The sequence below is a fragment of the Triturus cristatus genome, chromosome 4_2, assembly GCF_964204655.1.
Source record: "Triturus cristatus chromosome 4_2, aTriCri1.1, whole genome shotgun sequence".
Taxonomy (NCBI): Eukaryota; Metazoa; Chordata; class Amphibia; order Caudata; family Salamandridae; genus Triturus; species Triturus cristatus.
The window spans coordinates 685388235-685414899 of record NC_140586.1 but is presented as its reverse complement, the minus strand read 5'-3'; the positions used below and the strand labels follow the sequence as shown (position 1 = coordinate 685414899).

At 42.3% G+C, this 26665-nt stretch overlaps 1 protein-coding gene across 1 annotated transcript in view; it reads right to left on the bottom strand.

Annotated features, from left to right (window-relative positions):
- Positions 1 to 26665, bottom strand: part of DAB1 (DAB adaptor protein 1) — a 3595579-nt gene that overhangs the window by 1014535 nt on the left and 2554379 nt on the right. The window contains exon 7 of the mRNA XM_085602501.1: positions 17156 to 17274. The gene's annotated coding sequence lies outside the window, so the exon portion shown is untranslated. The remainder of the gene's footprint in view (positions 1 to 17155; positions 17275 to 26665) is intronic.

The following is a 26665-nucleotide window of genomic DNA, read 5'->3' as shown; positions in this document are numbered from 1 at the left end:
GCTTTAAGTAATCAAGGACAGTTTTAATGTAGACTACCACCTCTGCCTAAATTGTATAAAACATATAATTCCCTCAGACATTTGGGAAAAATTACAAAGTTTTAGCCACCTCTACTGAAAAGCATGGAATATGTGAATAAGCCTTCGCTTTAGAGGAATGTATCTGTGTGTAGTACGACCAGGGATGTGTAAACTATGTCCATGTTTTTGGAGCTTAATATGGACCATTTCCTGCCCATTACTTGGAGAATATCAAGGGACTACTCAGGAAAATGCACTGAAATAAGTGGATCCCCCACACAGTCGCATCCAGCCCCATTTTGCAATGCTTTTGCCAAGCATGTTTGGACATCTAGCACCAGAATGGTCCAGTATGAGCAGCAACAACTATTTCTTTGTAACACATATGATATTAAACAGTGCTTAATTCTTAAAAAAGATAAGTGCCTGGGCTCTTGTCAGGAGGCTTGCACCACACAGTGCCCCTGCCATGCTGCTAATAATAGCAACAACACAGCTACTACATTCACACTCCTACAAGAGTGACGGTTCGGACTATTACATGCCCCCCAAAGCGATAAGAATGGCTTGGGCGGCAGGGAATAGTAATTTTTGGTGTATATTGAATTCATAATTAACTGTACTTGTGGTCATCTCTAAATTAGTCAGAAAGCGCCACCTTGTGTCAGGCTGTCACAAGCGCCGGTGTCGACAAGTAAGTGTTGGTGCAGAGAACCGGAAACCACCAGCTCAAATTAAGCACTGAATTAAAACTTTGCAGTATTTCAAAGTGCTTTGCTTGGAAGTTGGACCTCAGCTTACTTGGCTAACATTCTGGAGTAAATGATGTAAAACATGTGGTGAAAAAATAACACATATATCTAGTTTTCAAAAGGCATGTGTAGAATGGATGGTAGAAAAAGACAATCAAAACAAAAAATGTCCTCACCATATGCACAATGAATATACTGTATGCAGGTAAATTTTGGAACACAGGTTTAAGTTACTAAATGCTAAGCAAATATGTGCAAGGATAGGGAGAAATGTGTGTTGCTCTGGAGTAATTGGCATCATTTTGGTAATTTCATATTACTCTTGTACATAAATCCTGAAATTATGCTATTATACTACAGTGCATAAATACATGCTGTTCGCAGTTACAATTCACACTATTAGTATGGTATTGAACCGTGGTCAATGGGGTTCCCTCTACCCAAGGGCCCCCATTGATCTTGGTTTGATCCGTTCCTGTCACAGCTACTAGCCACAGCCTAAGAAACGGGGTCTTGCTTTCATCGGCACAAGGGAGTAAAGCTGGGTGGTAGGAATTTGGTGGATTCCTTCAGCTTTCGGAAGTTTTCATCACAGAAATGTAAGGAAAATGGGTGATTTCAGATAAAGTTTGCGGTCTGCAGGACATTGTGGGTAAAAAAACCTTATAGGATCCACGCAAGTCACCCCATCCTGAATTATTCTGGGTGTCTAGTTTTAAAAAATAGACAGGTTTGCTAAGTTTCCCTAGGTGCCGGCTGATCTAGGGCCCACAATCTACAGCTACCTACTTTGCAAAAACGAGTCAATTTTGAGTGGAAAAAATGTAATGTATCCACGTTGTGTTTTGGGCATTTCCTGTTGCAGGCACTATGCCTACACCTAAAAGATGTAATAAGGTAATCCAATGTTACCTATGAGAGAGATATGCCTTGCAGTAGTGAAAAAAGACACTACCAAGACATGTAATGGTTAAAAGTACACGCAGTTAAATACACCGCACCCTGCCCCTGTGGGTTATACAGGGCCTACCTTAGGTGTGACTTAAATGTTTCAAAAGTGAAGGTTTAGGCCTGGCCAGAGAGTTTACTTGTTGGGTCGACATGGCAGTGTGAAACTGCAGTCACACAGGCTCTGCCGTGGCAGGCCTGGGACATGGTTAAGAAGTTACTTATGTGGGTGGCACAATCAGTGCTGTAGGCCTCTATAGTATCAATTCATTTTCAGGCCCTGGGCACATCTGATGCACTTTACTAGGGTCTTATAAGTAAATTAAATATGCCAATTAGGGCTAAACCAATGTTACCATGTTTAGGGGAGAGATCAGAAGCACTTTAGCGCTGGTCAGCAGTGTAAAGTGGGCCGAGTCCTAAAAAAAAGCTATAATGGGTTCAGAAAAATGGAGGGAGGCAAACAAAAAATTGGGGGAAGACACCCCTGAGGCTGTCAGGTCTAACACATATCCATTTAAAGAACATTTAACACTTTTTGAAAAAGCATATGAAGAGAAGGAGAATCACTTTCCTTTGCAGACCAAAGCCTTTATAGTCATTTGAAGGGATTTACAAATAGTTACCTTCCTAAAATCTATCATTCAAGTTTTTGAGATCTACTGTTAATGAGCAAGTTACAATGCAACCATACAGTATTCAGGATGCATTCTAAACTTCATACGTGTTCGCAAACCAGCAGGCGTGCAATTTACACATACTAATTTGCAAAAAGATATTGGAGCATCAGCCACATATATTCTTCCAATGGAAACATGCTATTTATCTCCTGGAATAGCAAAAACCCTTGGACAATTCATGAGCACAACCCTTGTAGACTGTAGCAAAACATTTTAGTAATGCTTTCTATCTCAAGGTTAGAATGTTTACATTCCAATGAAGTCACAGCCTGTATTCCTCCCTTTAGGACCAATCTTTGGAGGCTTAACAGAACGTAATACTTAACAATAGTACATATAATTAAATGCATAACTGCTTCTCAGTAGGAAAATAATGTGAAGTTTCAAATAGTTGCAGTACAAACGAGTTTTTGGCAACTTATTTGTCATTGTTTTATTTGTTTTACAATTAAGACCAGTTTGGCAAAGTCTGTGCTGGCTTATGGAACTTCTGCCACCCATCACTCCTCCCTGGATAACAACCAGAATCTAAAATGTGGTACCTCAATGGGATGTGTGTTGTGTGTGTCGCAATGAGCTGTCTCCGAAATATAAATCAGCCCCATCTTACCACGTGGAATACCCAGTCATTTTATAGGTGAAATCTTCCTGGTTTCATCCCAGAGAAATATTCCTCTGTGGTGAAACCAGGGAGATTTCCTTTATGAAGTGAGCATGTTGACTCTCACTTCACATCCTATTTGAACTGAGAAGGTCTACCAACCCTTAACAAACGTCCTTTCCCCCTAGTTTTTTATTCTGTATCATGCAATACCCCCATGTTAAGAGATATTTGTAATCTGTAACAGTTCATAAAATTCCGACGCTGGAATTTTGTGAGCTGCCCACACAGTTAAAATGCTGTTTCGGGGTCTTTATTCAATAATTTTACACCACACCTTGGTGGCGCTTGAAGTCTGCTGCCTTACCTCACCTTAGGGAAGTTCCATCATAGGCTCTCGTATTTGCACATAGAACAGAACCTGTAACCACAACGCGAGTGAAATATACAGAGCATGCTGCTTATCCTTCTCGCATTTGCATGCTGTGAAAATGGTTCCCCGCTGGCTCACTGCGGGCTTTTCAAGCCCCTGGTGCACTTTACCTTCATCAGAAGGGCTATTTCCAGAACAGAACGGCACTTCCAGAACAGCATGCGTTCCTGTAGGCGGCCTCTGATATTGAAGCCTGCAGTGTTCTTTGCCACGCAGAGACCAGCAGGGGCCCGCCCTCCCCAGTGAGCACAGCGAATCACCTGTGAGAATGAACTAAGAGCGGCTAAAACATACAGGAGAATGAACAGCTAACTGCACGGGCTGCAACAGGACTATATTTAGATGGCACCAGAATTATAGACCAAAAGGTGAAGACGTAGCATCTTGCCCTGAATTTCAGCTATGAAGGGATACAAAGTACTGAACAGGGTTTCATTTGTATTAAATTAAATGTGTGCCGTCAAGGGTACCTCACCTTTGCAGTCATTGATCTAGTTTGCTGGAAATAGGAAGTAACTGCACACAATATTGTTATTTAGGAAACCGATAAACGCTACATTTTGAAGGCACATTTGTTTCCATTTGGCCGCACATGAAATTATAAATAATATAATATGGGCTCTTTGATTTTTTGCTACAATCTATACGGGAGGGTTAAGCTGGTCATTTTTATTTTTGCTGGTAGGACAAACCTAAGTGCTGCCCATCACATTAGTATCAGAGAATGGCTCGATGGAGTTGAGAGTTCCCTTATAAATACAATGATAAAAAATGCAGACACTGTGAAACATTTATAGCAGAAAAGAGCAAGACACAGTGTAGGCTGGAATCTGAAATGACATTTTGGCATGGAACTGATCTCCCATATGGCATCTTTAAATCATCTAGAAATTCTTAAAGTGACATCTTTCAGAATGAGCAATCATCACATACCCACATCCTGAACTTAACGTACTGGAGATGAGGAAACAGTATGAGATGGTTTTTGGGAAAGGTTCTAGAAGTTTAAGACATCCCTAAAAACACCATTCTGACGCGGATAATGTCTTCTCATTCTGTCATTAAGCTGATGAAAATATCTATTTTCTCAGTTGAGTCAACTACCACAAACAAGCGGTGGCAAAGCCAAGAGACCTGGTCTTGGCATGCTGGTGCGCTGGTAATTAAATTTTTTTGTTACAAGAGTATGACACATAAATAAATATGGAAAAAGAAATTAGATTATCACCGAAAATGCTGTCAACTGATGCTTGCACTAGAATTGTAATTAAAAAGAAAAATCTTTCACGAGGCTGCAATTTTACTGGTGATGTTTAATTTCAGTTGTACCATGCTTTTTCTTTTTACTAGTTGTGAAGGAGACCACAATAAATCACATTCTAAGCAAAACACAAACAGACAGGTATGATACAATGTCACCGAATCACTTCATAACATACACTTTTTAAAGGAGATCACACACAATAAATTGTAGCTTTTTAAAATGTATATACACAATAAATACAATTCAAAAAACTTTTGGAACTTGCCACTTGTGAACTATATGCATAGACATTGTGCAGTCACTCAAAGTGAAGGAGCAAATTAAAGTAAAGTGGGTAAACCTATTGCCCCATGCTCTACCCTGTGGTTGGTGGAAGTAAGATGTGAATGACAATTTAATAGATCAGTGGATGAAGCCCACTGATCAAAAGACTCTCTATGCATGCATATAATGTATGGTTTATTTTTTTGGGGGGAAATAGAAGTCTGGCAAGACAGCTAAAGATGTTTGAAAGGGCGGACCTAAAAATGGTAAGTCACTACCATGGGAAATAAAGGGTGAACACCTGGGGTGAATTAGAAACATTATTATTAGCAGTGATATTGGCACTTTTGGTACTAGCAGCAGCAACAACAGGCGTAGCAGCATAGTATAATTATTTGGAAGCTGAATTTATTTGTAATGGTACTGATAGCAGTTTCAGTAATACTAGTAGCAATAGCACTAGTGGTAGTTGCTGTCATAGAAGCAGCAGCAGTTGTATAGTAGTAGTACACTAGGGCTATTACCGTGAGGTTTGCTTACATATAAAAAGAGCTGAACATGCTTTCCTTATTACTGACTTCATATGCCATCACTACCAACATTTAGTTGTGGCATTATTAAAGACTTTTGGCATCTCCCAGGTGTGTGTTCAAAGCACATGTATGGCTCCATGTCCAGCCTTTATTTGAGTTTTTCTGAAAGCTCACATTCATTAACTGAAAAGCAAATACCCACAGAGAGCAACAGTAGGTCTGCATGTTAGCATACACTGTTAAAAAAGGGTTTGAAGTGGGTTAAATCATCCTTAAAACATACATTTACCAGAAATGGCATGCTGCTTATTGATTTCTTAACAGTTTGGTGTAACAAGTTAAAACATTTTTCTGCAAACTTGCGTCTGTAATATTTTAAAATATATTTTGATTGTTTGGTATGTATTTTGTTTAAAGAAATGATGTGCCTTAGGTACCTCTTATTATTGTCAGGGTACAGTGTTCCCATGCAACTGGGAGTCCACAGGCCCTGTCCTGGGTTTCTGACCCTCTAGAAACTCCACTCAACCAAACTGACACTTTTGCCATATGTATATATATATACATATATATAACATACTGGTGGTCACTAGTAGGTAGTTATAGTTAGGGCCTAGTTTCCATAGGGAAAGCGTTTTTTGTTTTCTCAATAACTTTGGTGTCGTTTGACAAATCTTCGCAAAATTGTCAAAACTATTGGGGCGCTCCGGGCAGCTCCTGTCTTGAAAGTTTCGGGGTGATTCGTCAAGCGAGGGCCGAGAAAAAGGGGGTCCCAAAACACCTTTTCCCCATGCAATTTTCCATAGGAAACTTTAGACAAAGCTACAGCCGAACTGCTGAACGGAATTACACCAAATTTGGCAAAAAGTAGGGCTTGGTTCAGAAAGAGCCCTGTTTGTTAAATAGTGTAAATACGTTCAGTAGTTCCTGAGAAGTTCAAAAAAGAAAAAATATTGATATCTGAGCACCGAGGAGGAGTTGCGACCCCTCCCGGCCATGAGCTCAATTCTGATTGGTTGCCAACACTCCAAACTAGGAAGTGTTGGCAGCCATCTTGTGACTCGGTGGAACCAAGTCACAAGAAAACAGTGAAAAAGAGGTTAAAAAAGAAGAAAAGGGGGCAGGGTAGAAACACCCTGACCCCCTAGGTCTGCTCAGGGGTCCCACAAGGACCCCCAGGGCCAAAAAAAGCATTTTCTTAAAACAAATTGGCCGAATTCGGTCTGTGGTCGCGAATCCGGCCGAGAAAATAAAAAAAAGCCGAAGCGCGGGCCCGCGCTTTGTTATTGTTAAGCCCCTGGTTGGGCCAGGTCCCGGGGGCAATCCCACATTACATTGCAAATAAAATACAGAGGGCACCGGGACCGCCTTCTCCCCGGGGTTCTCTTTATTTTAAAGAATATATGTGTGTGGGGGGGCTCGAGCCCCCCTACATGCCCCGGGGACCACCACCTCCCCGGGGCACTAAATATGCAAATTAATGGGTCCGTTACGGACCCCCGGCCCCGGGGACCACCACCTCCCTGGGGCTTTGTATGTGAAGGGAGGGGGGCCGCATGGCCCCCCTCCTGGAGCCCTTGATGGCGCTGGGGACCACCCCGCCTCAGGGCCGGCTCCTGCAATGTCCTGGGGTGCCCACCCCCGGCACATTGCTGTTTGCAATGACAGGGCAGGAGCACAGCTCCCCCTGTCATTGAAAACTCTGCTTTGCTTCATTTGAGATGTCATCAGTGATGTCATCAGTGATGTCACTGACCATGTCATGAGTGATGTAATATGTGACGTCATCAGCAGTGTATTGTGGGGGCGCGAGTTATAGTTAGCTCTACTAACTATATCGGCCAAATTTCTCTGGTTTTGTACGAGTGAAATGTCCAACTAACTATAATGTCCCTGAAACCTATGTTTTTTTCAGTGAATATATATATATTGTGCATCACATTGCTTCTTCCAACCCACTTGGCCCGTGGTAATTGGAGCATGTCCCGGCAAAGCTTACCGGGTAAATGTTTTATTTGTCATGAACCAAGTAATCAGGCTCTCTCAGGATATTCCAAAGGCTTAGATTTTATTTCCAGTTATGCGTTTCAGGGAACGCTGTCCCCTTGCTCACACACTGGATACTGGTTTACACCACCACATTAGTAGTACAACAACACAGTTAAAGGACCACCTACACGGTCACATGATAAGATTGCCGTGGTGGAAACAGCATCCATTTTGAAGTGGAGTAAATCACTAAGTAAACCACCCTACAAAAGTACAAGAGAGAGCTAATTGTCATGCTGGCCGAGGTAGCCATTTATACCTTTGTCAGAGCAAAAACAGTGCATGTGAGAGTACACAATAGTACAGAACACCTAGTAAATACATAATATAATGATTTTCTTTGGCAAATAACTTAATTATAAAGCTGTGATAGAAGGCAGTCTCCCTGGTGGGCCCAAAATAAAACCCATTTCTGAGGGCCATTTTCAGACGTGGCGTAACTTCGCTTTTGATTCACCACCTGACAATAAGCATGCATGCATGATGTCTACTGCTACCAGCAGACTGGAAGAGAATGAGTACCCCAAGGCTAACCATACATGCCCACCCAAGCCCCTCCTAATGGCTGTGGAAGCAACACTCCTTCCATTTCATGAATGATGCAAACTCCCTAATGAATGCCAAGGAAGATATACCAAATGCGAAATTCAAGATCAACTTGTTTTTTATCCAACTCCTTGCACTATGTAGATCACAGATTCCTGTTTTAATAAAGTTCTTGAGCACTCATTTCTATTTTAGGCCAGAAAGGTCAGCCATTTATTATCCCAGGTATTTCACAGAGATATGCCATATCAAGGGCTGGTTTGCATGACCAGTAGGCTGAAAAAGATTAAGCACAGAGACATGTGGTGGATTGCTGAGTAATAAATTAGCAGTCTCCACTCTTTATTAGGTCTGGAAGAACAAGAAAGTCATTTAGACATAGCCGTTTGTTCGAATAGGGGGCCGGACGCATTGCTCTCTGCTACCCCAGTGAACCAACCTCAATATCCATGCGTGGCAGAAGTATAGATGCATTGTAGGAAACCAGCACTGGTGTGGCTGCCTTCCCAGCACTGAAAGTTTGCTAAGTGTTGCCCGCTTGTCAAACATTTTGGTTTGAGAAGTGCGAGTTTGGTTTCTTGATACAAAAAACAAATGTCCCATTGTGCAGGGAGTTTTCTTCTTCTGTGAAGGGTTAGTCTACATTTTTCATGCCCATGCTTTGAATTTCAGACAGTGATGGTAAAAATGAGTGATGGCCACCCATTCTCAATAGGGTGGGATGACTGGCACGGTGACCTGGTGTCCCCTTGATGAACAGCCCACCAAGTCGAAGGTTTAAGCAATTGGCGATCCTCCGCTAAGGTGAAGGAGCGTCTCCTCGCTGTTTTCAGCAGCGCAAAAAAGAAAAAGAAAATGTTAATAACACAATGTTATTATCATTTTATTTTTCAGTGTGAGCCAGGTTAGGGCAGGGTGGGGCTGGGCTGTCAGAGCAGGTGGACAAGGAAATATGTGTACTTAAGTGCAGATGACGGTTTGGCCGGCCAAACAGTCATCCTCACATAGCATGTATTCCACTTGGCTGTATGGCACAGCCTGGGTGGAGAACATGCACAGGCTCCCACTCCCTGTCAGAACACTGAACCAGGCTACTCGGACCAATCACGACGCTGCTGTCATGCTGGTGACAGCAGCGTCGTGATTGGCTTAGGGGAGGGCCAGTGTGTTTCCTGCTTCCGGGAGTCAGGAAGAGAAGCGGAGAATAGACAACAGAGGAAAGACAGAGGCCATGCAGAAGTTAATGTTATATATATTTTTTCACCCACAGCCCCACCACCCCAGTTCCATACCAGCCACTGGGTATACACTAACAGAGCCAGTCGCAGCTCTGCCGTTGTGAACACAGCATTTTCTCTGACTTGAAATACAGTTGGGAAATGCAAGTTTAACAATGGGGAGGGTTGGTGGCACCAACAATCACTAAATAAGATCCTATGCATTAATTAGCCCAAATGTGTGGGACTGAGTGAAGATTTCTTCTGCTAGTGGATTTCTGTTAGAAATGGGATTTCTGGTTGGCTAAGTCAGGCAGAAACCACCACTCTAGTCATGACAAGGGAGTTACAGGTTGAAGATAACCCCTGCTCACACCCTTGGTAGCTTGGCAGAGCAGTCAGGCTTATCCCAGAGGCAATGTGTAAAGCGTTTGTGCAACACACACAGCAGTGGCACACTAGGCACACCATAAAAGAAACTCCACACAAGGTTATATCAAAAATAGCCTTTGTATTACTCATAAAACATATTAGAACGCAATCACATCTATACACTGTGCCACCCGGCACTTGGTATGACTTTACAGGGGATTATATACATTACAGGGCCAATTGGGCCACTGTTCTCATATCACCACTCACAGGTTGTGAAAACAAGCAGTAACTACTGGCAATAGGGCAGTTAGCAAAACACCTTAGGCATAAATCATAATCATCAGTGCACCCTAGTAAATGCTAATAACGGGCACCCCCAATGAATGCATCAGGCATTAGGCATAACACAGTATAGTATTTATAACCACCAACAGTAGTGCACGTAACAAACCTTATTAGTGTGCACATATTGTAATCACATCAGGCCCATAACAGCAGTAGTCAGGGCTTGCCTAGAAGGCAGATTGCGCAAAACATAATCAGCAGTAGGGTACTTTAAAACACCTATCCCAGGGTATATCTCATAAACACATCCTGCCCCCAAGTCAGCACATATCCAAGCGGGGGCCACGTCCTGGGCTCATCCTGCAATGCCCCTTAAGGACAAATAGTGCCCACAACACCAATGAAATGTGCAACTGCCCGCAGCGTTGCGGCGCAGCTGTGCAACGTCAGAAATGCAGGGAGAAAAGTCGGTGCTGCCTTAGCACCTAAGTGAAGCTCGCCCACGGCCCCCCTGGCTGGGAAACCACAGTGCAGCCCGGGACAAGGGACAGTCCCTCCCCCCAAGGCACTCACCTACTTTCACTGGGGCTCCTGAGGTTCCTGTGGAGGCACCACGCCTCCAATAACGGTCCTTAAAGCTGCTGCTTCCTGCCACCTTGTGGTGCAGCCGCTCCCAGCCGGGGGGGGGACACAACGTTGCGGCGCATCTGGTATCCTCCAGGATCTTCCAGGCCGCCATTAGCCAGACTCTCCAGGTGGACATGCCGGTGTCTCTGCCCTCACATGGAATGAATGCCGGACACTTTGCCCACAACGGGGCAACTGCCGCCTGAGCTCTGGTGATAGCCCCGCCCGGCCCTTAGCGTCCGCTTCTCTCTGCCTGGCTTCCTCTCTCCTAGGGAAGCTCTGCCCCCAGTCAGGTGGGCTTCGACCTGACTTCCGGTTTGCGTTGTGACCGCTATCGACGCGGTCACTGCAGAGGCAGAATAATGGAATCCCAGATGCCCACATGCCCTCCTGGTCGGCCAACACAGCAGCGAAGGGGTAGTGCAGCGGGAGCTCTTCACTCGCTGCTCACTGGGCCAAACACGCACCATCAGCCCAAATCCAGTGCTTGCCCCACTCTGTTCTGGCACAACTTGGCTGAACTCCCTCACTGCGCGTTGCTGCAGACTCACAGAAGCCAGAGGCCCACAGCAGCGATAATCAAGGTTTCACCTCTCGAGGGCCACTTCACAGGTCCAGAATGCTGAAAGTGAAAAGCCCACCACGCGCTTTTGGTGTGCAGGCGCAGCCCTCTAGTGCAAGGGCCCTCAATCCTCTGAAGGCCGGGGCAAGAGTCCAGCACTCATCATGTGCTGATTTCAAGGTCACAAGGGGCAGAGCTGGGCACAGGCAGGCCAGCTCACAGGGCCCTTTAGCAGAGGTGTAGTGGTGGTTCCTCCTGGCACCCAGCAGTCCTCTTTGCCCTGTCTCCAAGTAAGCTCCTCATCATGGGGTCACAGCCCCAATATTTATAGTGCAAATGTCTTTTTTCTCCCATCCCCCCCCCCCCAGCACAGGCCTAAGCCCAGTCCAAACCAGCTCTGGGGGGCACTCAAACATTTTCTTTACAGTGCACAAACACCCTCATTGTTAGTGTAGGCTCTGGTCCCAGACACACCACAGGGGGCGGAGCCAGCATTGTGGAAGGCAGGCACAGTCCCAGGTGCTACTCCTCCCACCACTCCAAATGCAGATTGGCCTATTCAGCCTAGCGCTAACTCACCCAGCCCCTCTGGAGCCACTGCACCTTCCCAGCCCTTGTCACTCCAGAGCCAGACATGCAATACACATCAGGCAGGCCCAAAGGCACATAGCACACAGAGATGCCCACTCCTAAAAGTGGCATTTCTAAAATAGTGATAATAAATCTGCGAACACCATTACGCAGCATTTATTACCACTATTACAAACATACCAAACTTGACTACTCCACTCCTCACATGTCAGAAATTACCACTGAAGCACATATCAGGGAATCCCCAATGCATTACTATGAGAGGGAAGCCTCACATTAGTGAGAAACCAAAGTGGCTGTTTGTCACTACTATGGCATGGGACATGCCACACAGTTAAGGCACATGTCCTACCTTTTACCTTCAGAGCACCCTGCCCACAGGGCTAGCTAGGGCCTACCTTAGGGGTGACTGATATGTAGTAAAAGGGGAGTCACAGATGTGGCAACCACTTTATGTGCCACGCAGACGCCTGAGACAGGTTTGAAAAGCTACTTTGGTGGGTGGCACAAGCAGCGCTGCAAGCCAACCAATAGCATGTAATTTACTGGCACTGGTTATCTGAGATACCACTTTACAAGGGACTGATAGGTAAAATCAGCCAAACAGGTGTAGACCAATCTTAACACATTTATCATAGAGAGCACATGCACTTTACACAGGACAGCAGTGATAACGTGTTCAAAGTCCTAAAACCACCAACACTAGGTCAGAAAAAATACTAGGAGGAAGGCAAAAAGTTCAAGGATGACCCTGCAAAAAGGGCCAAGTCCAACAATTGCCTAATTAATCATTCAGAGCAGAGGGCAGCGTGGTGGCTACAGATCTGATTATCGAGTTTTCAAAATGTCCCAGAAGTTACAGATCCTTCCTCATTTTCAATGTGTTCACCATTAGCAAATGGGGAATACAATGCCATTCATTTGTGTTGATGTTGCCTACCGATTTGCGCTACTCATAATCTAATTTTCAAATCATGATGTATTTTCCACATGTAGCAATTTGCTCAGCAATTACATTATTACCTGGTCTTATTCTTATAACTAGCACTTCATGATTGATATCTTAGTAATTAAATGTACACTGCAGTCTCAGGCTGGAATGAATTGGAATTTCATGTGGAGGAGCTACCACAGCTTCATCTCATTAACAGTGGCATGTAAAGAAATGGTCAATAAAGCCAAAATCACATAATCATAAGCTGACTATTCTCCCTGTGACTAACCTCAAGAAAACAAAGTATAACAAATCTTAATTTGATAGTAAACAACAGAGTTATCTGTAATCACCCTTGCAAATTGAATAAAGAACTAAAGTTTAAGAGGCATATTCACAAAAGCATTCTGGACTACTGAAGGAATACTTCTGTGGTACTCTTTACATACTATTGTATGCCTGTGTGAACTGGCCCTTAAACATAAAGTGGGAAAAATATTATGGGAATATTCATAGACAATAATAAAAATAGAAAGGAAGGTGCTCCCTTTGCACTTTTACCATTAGAGGGTTGGGCATTTTGGGAACGATTACCAAAGGCATGTAAAAGTATTTAAAAGAGTACTCCCGTAATAGAACTTCCAGTACTCATAATGGGTTTTGTTGAAATTTATAAAAAACAAGACTTTATAGAGCAAATCGTTTCACAATTGATAATAATAGGATCGAAAGATGTTATAGTTAAAACTTAACTGTAAGAAAAATCAGAAAGACATAAAAATGTTCCTTCATTATAAATGTCAACCAAGGATGAGCAGTGCCCTAAGGTTGATTGGTGAAGAGAAAGTATTCAGCCACAGAATGGCTTCAGGCAGTCCAGAACAGCTAGTGCTTTGTCAGTTACAATAATTATGTATAGAACGCTCATCTGACTGGTTACACTGTATAACAATACTCGGGTCTGTTCTTTTCTTTTCTGTACCTTATACGAGAGCAATTAATTCTTCCAGGAGACAATGGAGTTCTGTTTGAATTCAATGGACACTTTACTTTCAAACTCCGAGGTCAGTAGAAAAACATCTTCCATAAGATGAAGTGATTTCCTTTTCTTTTTTTATACATGCAGATTTGAAGTATCAGAGTACCGAACAATGGTCTTAAAAGGGAAGCTAGAATAGCAGTGGGGGTGAACCTGGACCAATATTTAACATGTTTTAACAGACCCAAAATAGAAATTTTAACCCCATCCATATTTTCCCCAAAGCAATCCAGTCCCTATGCCTACTGGCATTAACCCTCATCAAGCAGGATTTGTACACAGAAAAGCTGTGAACAACACTCCACACCCAACTCCATCCACAGCTACAACATTCAACCCTGTCCACTTCAACGGGACTTCAGCATCATCTGTCAATATTGTATGAGGATGAATTTCTTATCAGATGATATGCTGAATCAGGATAGGACCTCTTCAGGAAAAGTGACATGTTGACTGTCTGAGTGATTCACATATGTCCAATTAGTGATCCCAGATCATCACCTTTTCTGCTTCTTCACCATTATTAGCACGTGAAGGAGGATGCTGGTTGTGATGACTACCAAAGTCTCGGATGCAACTGGTTCTTCCAGGCAGGTTTGAAGAAGGACTGAGGGTCTCAGCTCAAACTCTGGTTGAGAGTCAAATTATAGATGAAGTAACATCATAATTTTAAAGAGATATGGGTCTTCAGCCCAGTGGTACCAGGGGAAACTGTGAGGGTGATATATCATATCCACCACCTTTCTTAGCGGGTACGTCTGTGCAGGGGCAAACAATAATACTGTTAACTTTATGAGTGGCATAGTATTATTTAGGGTGCAGTTTGGAGTATGGAGGACAGTCTGCCCACCTCATTTTTTCTTTTTTAATCGTTTTATTTAGCGCAAACTTGACCCGAAGGTATCGGGAATCAGAGCGCTTTACATAGCACCAGTTGCGTTACATGAGGACACATTAATTTTTGTTAGGCACAGGGAGATTAAGTGATTTTCCCAGAATCACAGGATGTTCAGCTTCATTGCCGAGACTCGAACCCTGTTCCCCAGATTCGAGTTCGACCGCCCTAGCCACTAGGCCATGCCTCTCCCTAATTTAGAGACAGGTGTACCTTAAGTACTCCATCAATGGAGCCCCCATTGACTTAATCTACAGAATACTTCAACCAACGGCTCAACTGAGTAGTGGCCGTTGGAGGAAGGTCATTATTTAGGTTGGATAGTGTAATGTCTTTTTTTCTCTATCTGTTATCGTCAGGAAACTTCCAAAGGTGTGGGGAGTTTCTTTCTGTAAAACAAAAAATATTTTTTAGGTGAACGGTTGTCAAATCTTATAGTGGCCATCTCCCAACATTCTGAAAAATACAAAATGAAACAGTGAGACAACAGGTCCGTTCAATGTACAGAGATTATCTCTTATTCTGAAGTCATCTTCTAAATTTGACTAACAGTACTCCGTTAGTATGCTGAGGTGAAGTCCAGGGCCATCCTGACAGATGGTGTCACATCTATCAAATTCTACATCTGTCCTTTAGATAGGACATAGTGAGAGCCCAATGCCCTCAGTATTGGGGCCTGCACTGAAAACACTAAAGCACACCATTTTTTGCACCACATTTGGAACTGGCTCTCTGTTTTTCAGCTCTTACTCCAAGGCTGATGTCAGAAATCTAAAGTTCAAACTTGGGAGAAAACAGAGATAAACATTTGAAGTAAATGAATTTCTACACATCAAGCCTTACATTCTCTCCACATAGCAGCATGTCTCATAATATCTCTTATTCTCATACTATCTCTCAATCCTGGAATCAAACATACGCTGTAACCATCAAAACCAAGAACTAACCAAAATAGTTATTTCATAGTTTTCTTGCACAGCACACGATCTTTATTGCGATAAAAATAATTGCTTCTCCAACAACATGATATTCTTCCCCTAACAGCTGATTGTGGGAGCCAATAAGACCATGCACCTTGCAGGACAGACTTAGACGCTCATTTTGTTATGCCTACCTATTTTGTTTTGCCAAAATACAACTACCTTCTTCTGATAATGACCCTGGAACATGAGGCATAAAAGGAGGTGTCAAATGCACTAGTATATATTACCTAAAACAAACATTCAAGTATGCTACACTGAGTTACTCTGGGCTGGCCTCTGAAGCAAACCCTCAACATTTCTAACAGCACAGTCTACGCCAATCCAATTCTTGTACATGTCACATAGAGTTGGTCCCTATTTGATTCTACCAAAGGTCTAGATATTTTCCTTTAAATTCAAAATGCTACCATAACACAGAATATCAAAATCAAGTGGTAACATTTATTAACAAAAATGTGTACAAGACAATTTTGTGGCTAGAGATTTCAGGGTTCCTGAATTGTATGGCCAGCTTTAGGTTTCATGCCTTTTCGGTGACCAGAAACACAAATGTCTTCCGTATAGCAGGTGTTTGCTATTCACAAAGCCACATTGTTTTTAGGCTCAGTTCAAACTGAGCTGCCTATCTTAAACAGGAAAGCAGATGTCAGCTTTATGGAAAATGATTAGTTCAATAACTTGCACTGCACAACTTTACTTGAATGGGGGAGAAACAAGCTGTGACCCAAAAACCAACAGACATTCAGAACCCAAGATGATGTCCATTTCTAGGGAGTGGAAAACTATTTCTTGTTGTTGTAGGAAATTAGTTGAGCACTTTCACTTGCAAATTTTATTTGCAAAAGTGATTCCTGATAGCGGAATATCATGAACAGGCTCCTGGCTGGATATCTGTCTGACGGACTAAATGACCAGAAAAAATATTGTCACTAGCACCTGGAAAAATAATGTATATGTATACATTACAATTTGCTTGGATTCCAGCAGCTGCCCATTTCTAAAGAGAATGAACTGGGTGACGGGTAGTTCTTCCTCACTGTAACTGGTTGTACAGCTGTGTCTTGTGTTTGAAACTACAACAGCCATATCTCTCGGTCTGTGTCTCTCACTGAACCAATGGTCATGTTGACTTCCGGTGTGGGTGTATGGGGGCGTGGCTTACAGAGACAGAGAAAGAGGCTGGAAGTAAAAGACAGTAATCTTATATACTGTTTAACAAAACATGAGAATATTTTAAAGCAGGGATATTTTGCTAACGGTTAGGAGAACAAGAGTTTGGTTTTGTTCCTAACGTTACTGCTGTACTGAATATTTGGTTTCAATTTGCCAGAATAAAAGATACAACATTTAGAAACCGTTTTTAATTTAAAATAACGTCCATTAAAATGAGAAATCAGTGGACCTGAACTCGTGCCAATGAATCGACAGCTTGACATCAGGTGTGTATAACACAGTCAAGTCAAATTTAAATCATAACAGAATCTTGATGCCACCCTAATATACAGAAGCACGCGCCACTCTAGGATCCAAGTCATTCTTATGAATGTTTTACTTACGTGATTGTATCTCCCTCTAATTCCTAAGGAGGGGTCTCTTCTCTGCAAAGGATGCCTGTGTTGACTGTTCACGTAGACTCTTCCATGAGGAACAAAACTGACGTATCTAATGTCCAAAGCTGCAATACAAAACACATGTTCCCCTTTAAGATCTTGAGACTACATTTAAGAAATACAATTAAAAATGTACATATTAAAAGCATCAATGCATTTCTTTGGTTACCTGGTGGTTTTCAATTGCCACTGTGTAAGGGTGAGTACATTCGTTAGTGAAAAGTTTATGTAATTCCGTTGAGTTAGGCATGAGCGTTGACCCTCCTATCATTGTACAAAGCTGGGAATATCAAAGAAGCCCCCCATCCCTGGGCCTTTTATAGAGCATCCAGAGTTAGCTGGCCTTAAGCACCCTAATGCATGGTGCAGGGTAGAAGTAAGGCAAACAAAATCCACCTAACCGCCAGGTAGCTAGGGCATAGGGAGAGAGAGAGAGAGAGAGAGAGAGAGAGAGAGAGAGAGAGAGAGAGAGAGAGAGAGAGAGAGAGAGAGAGAGAGAGAGAGAGAGAGAGCACACTCTTGGCCAAGTTGCAGGGCATTCAAAAGCATCGTACACCTGGCCAATTTAGCGTGGTCGAGGGGCATCATATACCCCTGCTCTTGGCAAGGGTGAAAGGGTACAAATGCATCCTTGTGTGCAAAGACCATCCCAATCATTGTGCACGGTGGAATGCAGATGTCAGAGGTCCTTGAGCAAGTGGGGCTCGAACAGAGGTCTCCCTATCTTCGGCTTCAGAAGGTGATGGACAAGAAATCACACAGCAGGAAGGGCAAAAAATACCCACACACACAATTTGGAAAGACGGCAATAACAAAGATGCATACTGCAACACTGGGTCAAGGCAGGGGGGGCAGAAAACACCCACCACCCTTTTTCAAACTGAACCCACTATGTGAAATAAAAAAAACATGAGCATAAATGCTTGATACTATATTTTATTGCTAACAACGTATCAGACATAGTAGGCTTTATGTAACAAACAAATGCGCTCTATATCATCCAAATACTGTTAAATTCTACCTGATCGCACATCTACCTTGTGGGCTATTGTTTAAAAGCGCGTGGTGGCTGACTCATATTAATATTTAGCAGTTCGTCACTTTTAAAAAATGACTACACCTACCGCTTCTTCCAAATCAGAAAGGATTGAAGGGATTACAGATTGCTGAATGCTAAATAGCATCAGGATAGCTCTTCAGTACCTTGCTAAAGAGAACCCATTCAGACAGATAAACACAAACAAGTGTGGGCCAGCACCTCCATGTCTGCATTCTCTTCAGAGGTCAATTTCTTTATTTTAAAGACTGTAGAGGGAAATGCCTTTCTTCCACCTGCGCTGTTTTTTTAATCTCTATATAATTAAGCCATGCTAATTATCGAAAGTGATTACAAGCATGCCAGTAACAAATCTGCTACATAATTTGGCAGAACTCCAAATTGTTGGAAGGTCTATCTGAAGGGCTTCTTTTCCTGTATATTTCAGAAGGAATTGGTGGTGGATAAGACAGGAATTTGAACGAGAGTCTTTTCTTGATTAGAAAATACTAGAGTGAGTTTGTAGCAAAGCATGAAATAGCATGGGGCAATGTAGTCTGCTGTCTTGGCTCACAACAATCTGAAAAGTATCCAAGTCTGAAAGACAGGAAATGTTTTTAAATATACCTGTACCACAATATAGCTTTCAATGGACACTTCCAGCCAGTCCCTATGCCTTCGTACAAAATACAAACCCACCTGAGCCTCCATGCCTATTGATGTGAATCGTTGTCTCATGTGGAACTGTCTGGGAGTCGGAATTGACAATCACTCATAGATTAGTCATTAAACGTTAGACATGTACTCATCTTGTATCACACTTTTATACAGGTACCAGTCAGCTACTATATCAGTGTTACCTTACTTTATCTACGATTCTTTAAAGACATTTTCACCTATTTTCATGAAAAACGAGAATGCTTTGCTGAATTCTGGATATTCTGATGGCAGCATTACAGAAAAGGTTTCCACAAAAGTAGTGGTCATCAGACACTTCAGGTTGACCTCTACAGTTTCTCAATACTTTGAAAAAATATTTGGAGGCATCCCATAATCACACGTGTGCTCTAATCCTTTTAGTACCTCACATGTCAACAAGTATTCTAGGACCACACCAATTCTGGCACAGCACAAATCCTCTGTGATCCACAGACCCATTCAGATCCAACATCAAAGGACTGTATTTTTAGCACCTAGTAGAGGCTTGGATCAAGGACCTCTGTCTGCAGCTCCCACTGGGTTCAATACCTTTGCAGTTTTCCATCCGTTCCCTTAAAGGAGAGTCCACCCATAGTACAAATAACACCTCCAAATGTTCCCTTGGCAGACAGTAGAACATCATTTAAAAAGCATGCGGGTGCATTCTTATGCTCGATTGCAAGCAAAACCCTTTATGCACGTCTACAAATCTAATACATGGCAGCATGAAGACTGGTTCACTTTGAAGAGATCCCACAAACAATTGACTACACTATCTTACAATGTCTTAGGCGAGTCTCAGGTGTAGCAAGAACCACTGTACAAAAATAGCCAACTATAACTTGCACCATCTATTTCCAAGTGTACAGAGAGTGCTCACAAGTCTCACATCTGACTGTTGCAGATGCTGTATTTGAAGGGTGGAGAACAGGTGCCTTCTTGAAAGCCTGCCCATAAGAGTACAGTGAAACTGGCTCTCCAGGAAGAGGTTTGGAATAGGAGATATGCTCTTAACTGGGATACTGTAGACATATTAGGCACACAATGTCCCAAGTCTCAAGATTTGAAAAACTAAGTAGGCATCTGAAGCCAGACTGCAGGTTTGAGTGGTTCAGGACACATTATATATAGAATATAATTTAAGTATTCGGTGCATTTTCCAAACGTGAGCTCCAAACTAATAGTGAAGCAACATTTCGATTCAAGAGACATGGGGACTGCAGGAAAAGCTGATGGAGAGTTAGTGCAGTATGTAAGCTAAGAAAATAGAAATGGGGATCATTTATCCTGAACTACAATTTTTGATTTCTCAGCAAGGTTGGCTGCACTATCCTAGTGCTTCTAATGTACAAGAGGATAGTTATTGCTATTTCAACTATTGCATTTTTATCCTATGACATCAAATTTATATTTAATGCATCTTTTCATTGCTTATTGAATGCATCTTTTTATTGCTTTACCAACATCTACATTTTAACAAGCCTTGATTGATTGTTAGAATTAAGAATATCACATTTTACAGTTATCAATGACAGCTTAATGCCCTGGCTGAGCGAAGTGAGGCACGCTCTAGCGGGAACTGCTCTGAGGGTATAAAAGTGTCTGCCTTTCCAGAGCCTAACTGCTTGTGATCTGTTTGTCAAGCATACTGGTTTACATCTGAGGCCACACATACATACGTAACAATTTAATTAGCAAAGGAAACATGTAAAGTTAGAGGGAGTCCTTAGCATTGGACTTCTGCACTACGGCAATGGGATGTAAAAGGACCCATCGTAACTAGAAGCATACAATCTGTCCCTGGCCCACTACTTGTCATGTACAAATGTATCCAAAAAAGGAGTTACAGAGGGAAAATGTATACCAGGTCGCCCTCCACTCAGTCAGTACTACAACAAAACAGACCTGGTAACAACAAGGCTCACCTTTAAATTGATTTCATGGGATCATTAAAAGGGTAATGTAGACATCTATTACTCCTCCATTAGTAGTTCTAAATATGAACTATCATTATATCCCTGGTGCCTATACAACTTCATATTTAATAATTCCAATCGGTGAAAATATCCAACCGTGTGTATAGTCACTCAACCAAAATCTATAGTGCATAAACACGGAAAGTACAAATGTACAAATGTATGGACAGAATATTCATTTGTGTAAATAAATTACTCTTAAATAGGGTGACTATACGTTCAGGATTTCCACTGATAGTCCTAGTTTTTCATGTTCAGACCTGGTGTCCCTACAATTTTATTTAAAATTAATTAATGTCCCTGTTCTGGAGAGTGGGTCTGTGAGCGTGAATGTTAGATATAAAATAAAATGCAGGTTCACATTTCCTAGGGCTCTCTCAGAAACATTATCACGGGATAAAAGTAAATTGTTAGAAAGTTGTTTTAAAGACTCTCCAGCTGTGTTTTATTGTCTCATTAGAAGTAAAACACCTATGACTCTGCACTCAAATACAAAAGAGTTTACTGACTATAAATAGAAACTAATGTAAATGTCGCTAACTGTTGAAGTAGCAGAAAGTGTCAACCTTAAAAAAATTCTGGAATGATAGCAAGATCAGCATAAACATCTAGGAGTAGAAACGTTCAATGTTTAATAAGTGAAGAGAATATGTGTGAGAAATTGGGTCATTGGTTGAGGGGGTTGAAGCCCTACTCAAGCAAGTGCCACAATTCTTGTTAGGTTGATCCAAAAAAAGTAACTAAATTAACCTGTGCATAACCGTCTGGTAGCTTGGCACAAAAGCAGTCAGATTTCACATAGAGGCATTTATACAGCACTTAAACAGTAATAAAGTGAAAGTACACAAGAAAAATCCCACTCTAATTTAGAAAACTAGAGTAAATTATAATACATTATTTGACACAAAAACAACAAAAATCCAATCAGTAGAACTGGGGTTATGTATTTTTAAAGTTTAAAGTGAAAAATAGTGCCCAAAAGATCAAACTACCAATTGCAGTAATCTAGTTGCATACGAGCAGGGCAAAGTAGAAAGTTATGGCCGACCGCGATGGAGCAAGAGTCGGATGCATAGAGTGGTCTCCACTTAGCTTTGGACTTAGAAGAATTTTTTAAGGCAAATGTCTAAGAAGGTAAAGTTCAGTGTGTCACAGGAGTAGGCGTCGTCGTCAGGGAGCCACTGGGCGAAGCCGCAGGGAAGATTTCTATGTTCAGACTTAGGGCCTGATTACATGTTTGATGGACAGGGTTACACTATAACAAACGTGACGGATAGCCCGTCCACCAAATTACAATTCCATTATATCTTCTGGAATCTGTAATAAAGTGGATGGGATGTCCGTCACTTTTGTGATGGAGTATTCCATCCCCCAAACTCATAATCAGGCCCTTATTCTCTTTTTTGGGCTCCACAAGGCCAGACACCCCTTCTGCGAGGAGTGGCAACCAGGATTTGCTGCTGTTGAGAAGAATGTAGTGGGAGCTGCCGCAGAGTAAGGCCAACCAGCGATGTGCCTTGAGTGGATTGGTGAGCACGCAGATCCCAGTCTCAGCATACTCTTTGACAGGAAAGTTTCTATGTTCCATGTTTTGGATTTGGGCTATCTGGGCACTGTTAGCACTAGCTTCAAGAGTCCAGAACTGGAGGAGTACCACTTGGGACTCATTCGGTTGGGTCCTGGTAAGGGTTCAAGATGATTGGAGCCTTTCTGTCCCTGAGGCTCTGATCCAGCCAACTAGTCTTTGGAGTTACTCTGGAATCGTGGGTTCAAGCTAAAAAGCAGGTCTTATTAGAGCTGTCAGCCTTAGGGTGGTCTTCCCTCAAACCTTTTGTTCTAGCCCTCCATGTCTTTCTTGTCTCACTTTTTTGGCCTTGGGACTCTGTGCACTTTACTTCTGATAACCAGTGCTAAAGTACATAAGCTCACTCATTAAAACGTTGTAACATTACTTTGTCCCCATTCAACACCTTTAATTTACTTATAAGTCCTTAATAAAGTAGTACTACATGAGCCATGGGCCTGTAAATTAAATGCTGCTAGTGGACCTGCAGCACTTATTGTGTGATCCACTTAAGTAGTTCTTGAAACATGTATTAGGCCTGCCACTGCAACTTATGTGTGCAGTTTCAAACGGCCGCTTCAACCTGGCAAAGTAAACCTTTTGCCAGGCCCAAAGCTTTCTTTTTAATACATATAAGTAACCCCAAGGGTAGGCCCTGAAAATCCCACAAGGTAGAGTGCAATATATTTAAAAAGAAGGACATATACTTTTACGTTTTACATGTCCTGATAGTGAAAAATGCTTTTTTCAATACTGAAAGACCTAGCTCTCCCATGGGATAATATTGGGGTTACCTTATTACATTTAATGAGGTTATTTTCCACATTGAAACAGGTAACCAGTTCATGTTTGGTGTCATTGGAATTGTAATGACAAATCCTCTTGTATGGTTGAGTTGGATTTTTATTTAAAAAAAAAATGTCACTTTTAGAAAGTTGGAATTTTTCTACCCTAGCCATTTAGTGTGTGCAGCCTGTCTCTGAGTCACATGACTCGGTGTCGTTGTCAGTTGATCGTTGTGTATTACTCCTCGACAACCACACACAATAGAGAGCTTAGGTATGCCTGGATGGCCATCACTGGCAGGATGGGAGGATGGAGCAAGGCACAATCCCATTTACAACTGAATAGGCTGTGTCATGCTTTCACACAAAGGGTTGCATGTCCCATGTAGTTAGCCTGTAGTCATGGCAGGGGAGGCAGGAAACATGTTCACTTTAATGAAAAATCTCTAGAAGCTTCTCCCACCTCTAAGGAGGCACCAGGTACACATATTTAACATCAGACACCAACTCTTCAGTACACTTCTAGACCTGTGAAAAACTCTGTCAGGAAGAAGGACAGTTGTGCTGCTGAACGCACTGACATGTTGCTGGACTGCTGTCCTGCAGGACTGATGCCTGTTGTGCTGACCTGCTGCCCTCTTGCCTGGCTCAGAATGACTGGACCTGTAACCTGAACTTAGGACCACCTGAGTGACTTCAAGGTCTAGTCTCTTGTATCCAGTACCTGGACACTGCAACTGTAAGTCCTACCCTGTCAAGTGGAGCCACCCCAGTCCTAGACCCTTAAAAGTGGGTCTGAAGGTGCTCCGCCAGTCCAGCTGTGGATCAAGCAGAACTGATTCATATCTTCTGCAGCATGGCGCAACCCCAAACTGAACCGATGCATAGCTTCTGCTATGAGGATTCTTGAAGTGCAAGGCATTTGTTATGACCACACACCCTGCAGCCTCATTGGAACCACCACTGTGCGACACATCCCTGACGAAGGCCCTCCCATCACAAGCACCTCGTTGATGGCAACCTTGCCAACAATACAGGACTCCTCATCACAAGCGCTGCAGTCTCTTCAGAACCAGACGGTGCACGACGCATCCTCAAAACAGCACTTTGCATTGCAAGCTTTCCACATTGATGGCCTCCTCAACGACAATGCGGGACCTCGCATCACAGCTTTGCACCCCCCCGGAACCGACGCTGCGAGACACATCGACAACCCGGATCTCACATCGCTCTGAAACCAGGATTTAATGTACTCTTGTTCAACGGGCCTAACTGGGTCCCTGTAGCTGACCCATGCTCCATCGCAGTAGGCCTGAACTTTTCACTTTGTCCTGCTTCGGCACAACCAGATATCCATAGTTGATGCTTTGTGCTTTTTGGTGCTATTTTCACTTAACACTTTACACCTGCAGAACTACTGATTGGTTTCCTGCAGTTTTGGTCTTCTTTAATTTTATAATAATTACTCTTTTTCTAAATCTGTTGTGGTATCCTTTGTGTGGTGTGTTTTTACTATTTTATTGTTCAAAGTGTTGCACAAATACCTCAAATAATTGTGGTTACTACTTGAGTTGTATGTCACTCCTCTCCACCAGTAACTCAATTTCTTAAAGGTTCCCAGTAGCCGTGCAGTCATCTAAGGGACCAGAGCAGTCCACAAGCAGCAGGGCAGTCCCAAGAGTCCTTCTGCAGGCCCAGAAGTGAACTGAAGAGTGGGTCTGATAGTTATTTCCGTTTATACCTGGTGCCAGCTTGGATGTGGAAGAAAATCCTGGGGTTTTCCCCCACAGAAGTGTCTGGAATTTCCAGTCTCCCTGCCCCGATCTCACGCTCTCAGCAGGTACAATGGACTAGTGTGTATGAGCCAAGGCAGAGTCTTTCAAGTGCAAGTGGAACTGTGCTCAAGTCCCCACCGCCTTCCTGCTTGGATGGCCCAACCAAAAGAGACATATTTATTAAAATCCATCTAGATAATATATTTAGTATAATCAATATAGCTAATGTGCTTATTATGTGTTTGGGAGTCAGGCATCACATTTGCATCTATCACACGAGTGAAGTAACATTAATTTACCACAATAATTTACTACTATAACATATATCATTGTCTAATCTGTAGCACTGTTCCTAGTAGTTTCTTAATTTTACTAAGCCCAGCTGTACACTTGATTGATAGAAATCTGAGGTGGTCTTGTGGAAGTCGCATGTGTGAGTAGCTGCTCACATCCAGATATTAGAAGTGAGTTCAGCTCGCTCTCCGACTATCCCTGGAAAACCCAGCTGTAGTACATCAAAACATTACCTGAATGTTCCCCAACACTTGTGCATTTTTGGACTATAGCAGGCAGCAGCGCTCGAATGTCCTTGCTTTTTCCAGCAACTCCCACAATGAACGTCCCATTGCCATTTATACATCTTCTCTACTGTTTTCCTGGTTGAATATTTAAAACTTTATTCTACATCCACTTTTCTCCAACAGAGTGGAGATCTGGGCAGTTTTCTGCTTACACAATAGCTCTGCACAATATGAGAACATGGATGAATGAGGTTTGATAAAAACTCATTCCTCGTTGACAATGCTGGTGTGATTTTCTTTTAGGGCTCTGTTTGAAATGTGATGTATGCATCATAGCTTGTAACATAGATAATATCACCAACATTATTTGATATACAGGAATTCCAGTTTGCCATGTTCATGAGATTATGCCCAAGTTGGGATTCTGAGGTGTAAGGGACCACCACACTCCTCATTTCTTTCACCATCAAGGTTTACCATGTAAAACCTGCTGGAAAAAAGGCCCATAATGGGATGAAAATATGAGGGAATTGTTGAGCATGTTTAATATGGCTGTTATTCACATTCCTTAATTTAAAAAAGCGTTTAATGTGCCAATACACCTGAGCCCCGTAATTATCATAGTTGGCGGTATTATTAATTCCAAACATTGTTTTAGTGATGTGGGGGAACGACACTAGTAATTGTTAGGGTCTCTTATTGCAGGCCCAGCAAATTCCTATCGATCTATCATTGTCATTGGGTTCCTTAGTGGAACAGCACTTAATGATAGGGTCATTGAAATAGACCACTTCAACTTTATTCAGTCACATGGTGAACAAAAGGGTGAAAAATATTGTTTTAATCAGGTGTGAAAAGCATGTTTGAATTCACTTTTATATTTCTTTCGTTTTATACATTATGACCAATAAAAAATGAGTTAGAATTGATAGTGTTCAGGTTATGCAAGAACACTGTCAGGCAATTAACTTTTAAAATGTAGTTGAATACTTATATACAACCCTATTTAACTAGAGATTCACTCTTAAAAACATATCAATTAAATGAGCATTCAGTAAAATTGGAAATTCTTGCAAATTGCTTTGGTTAATGATCCTATA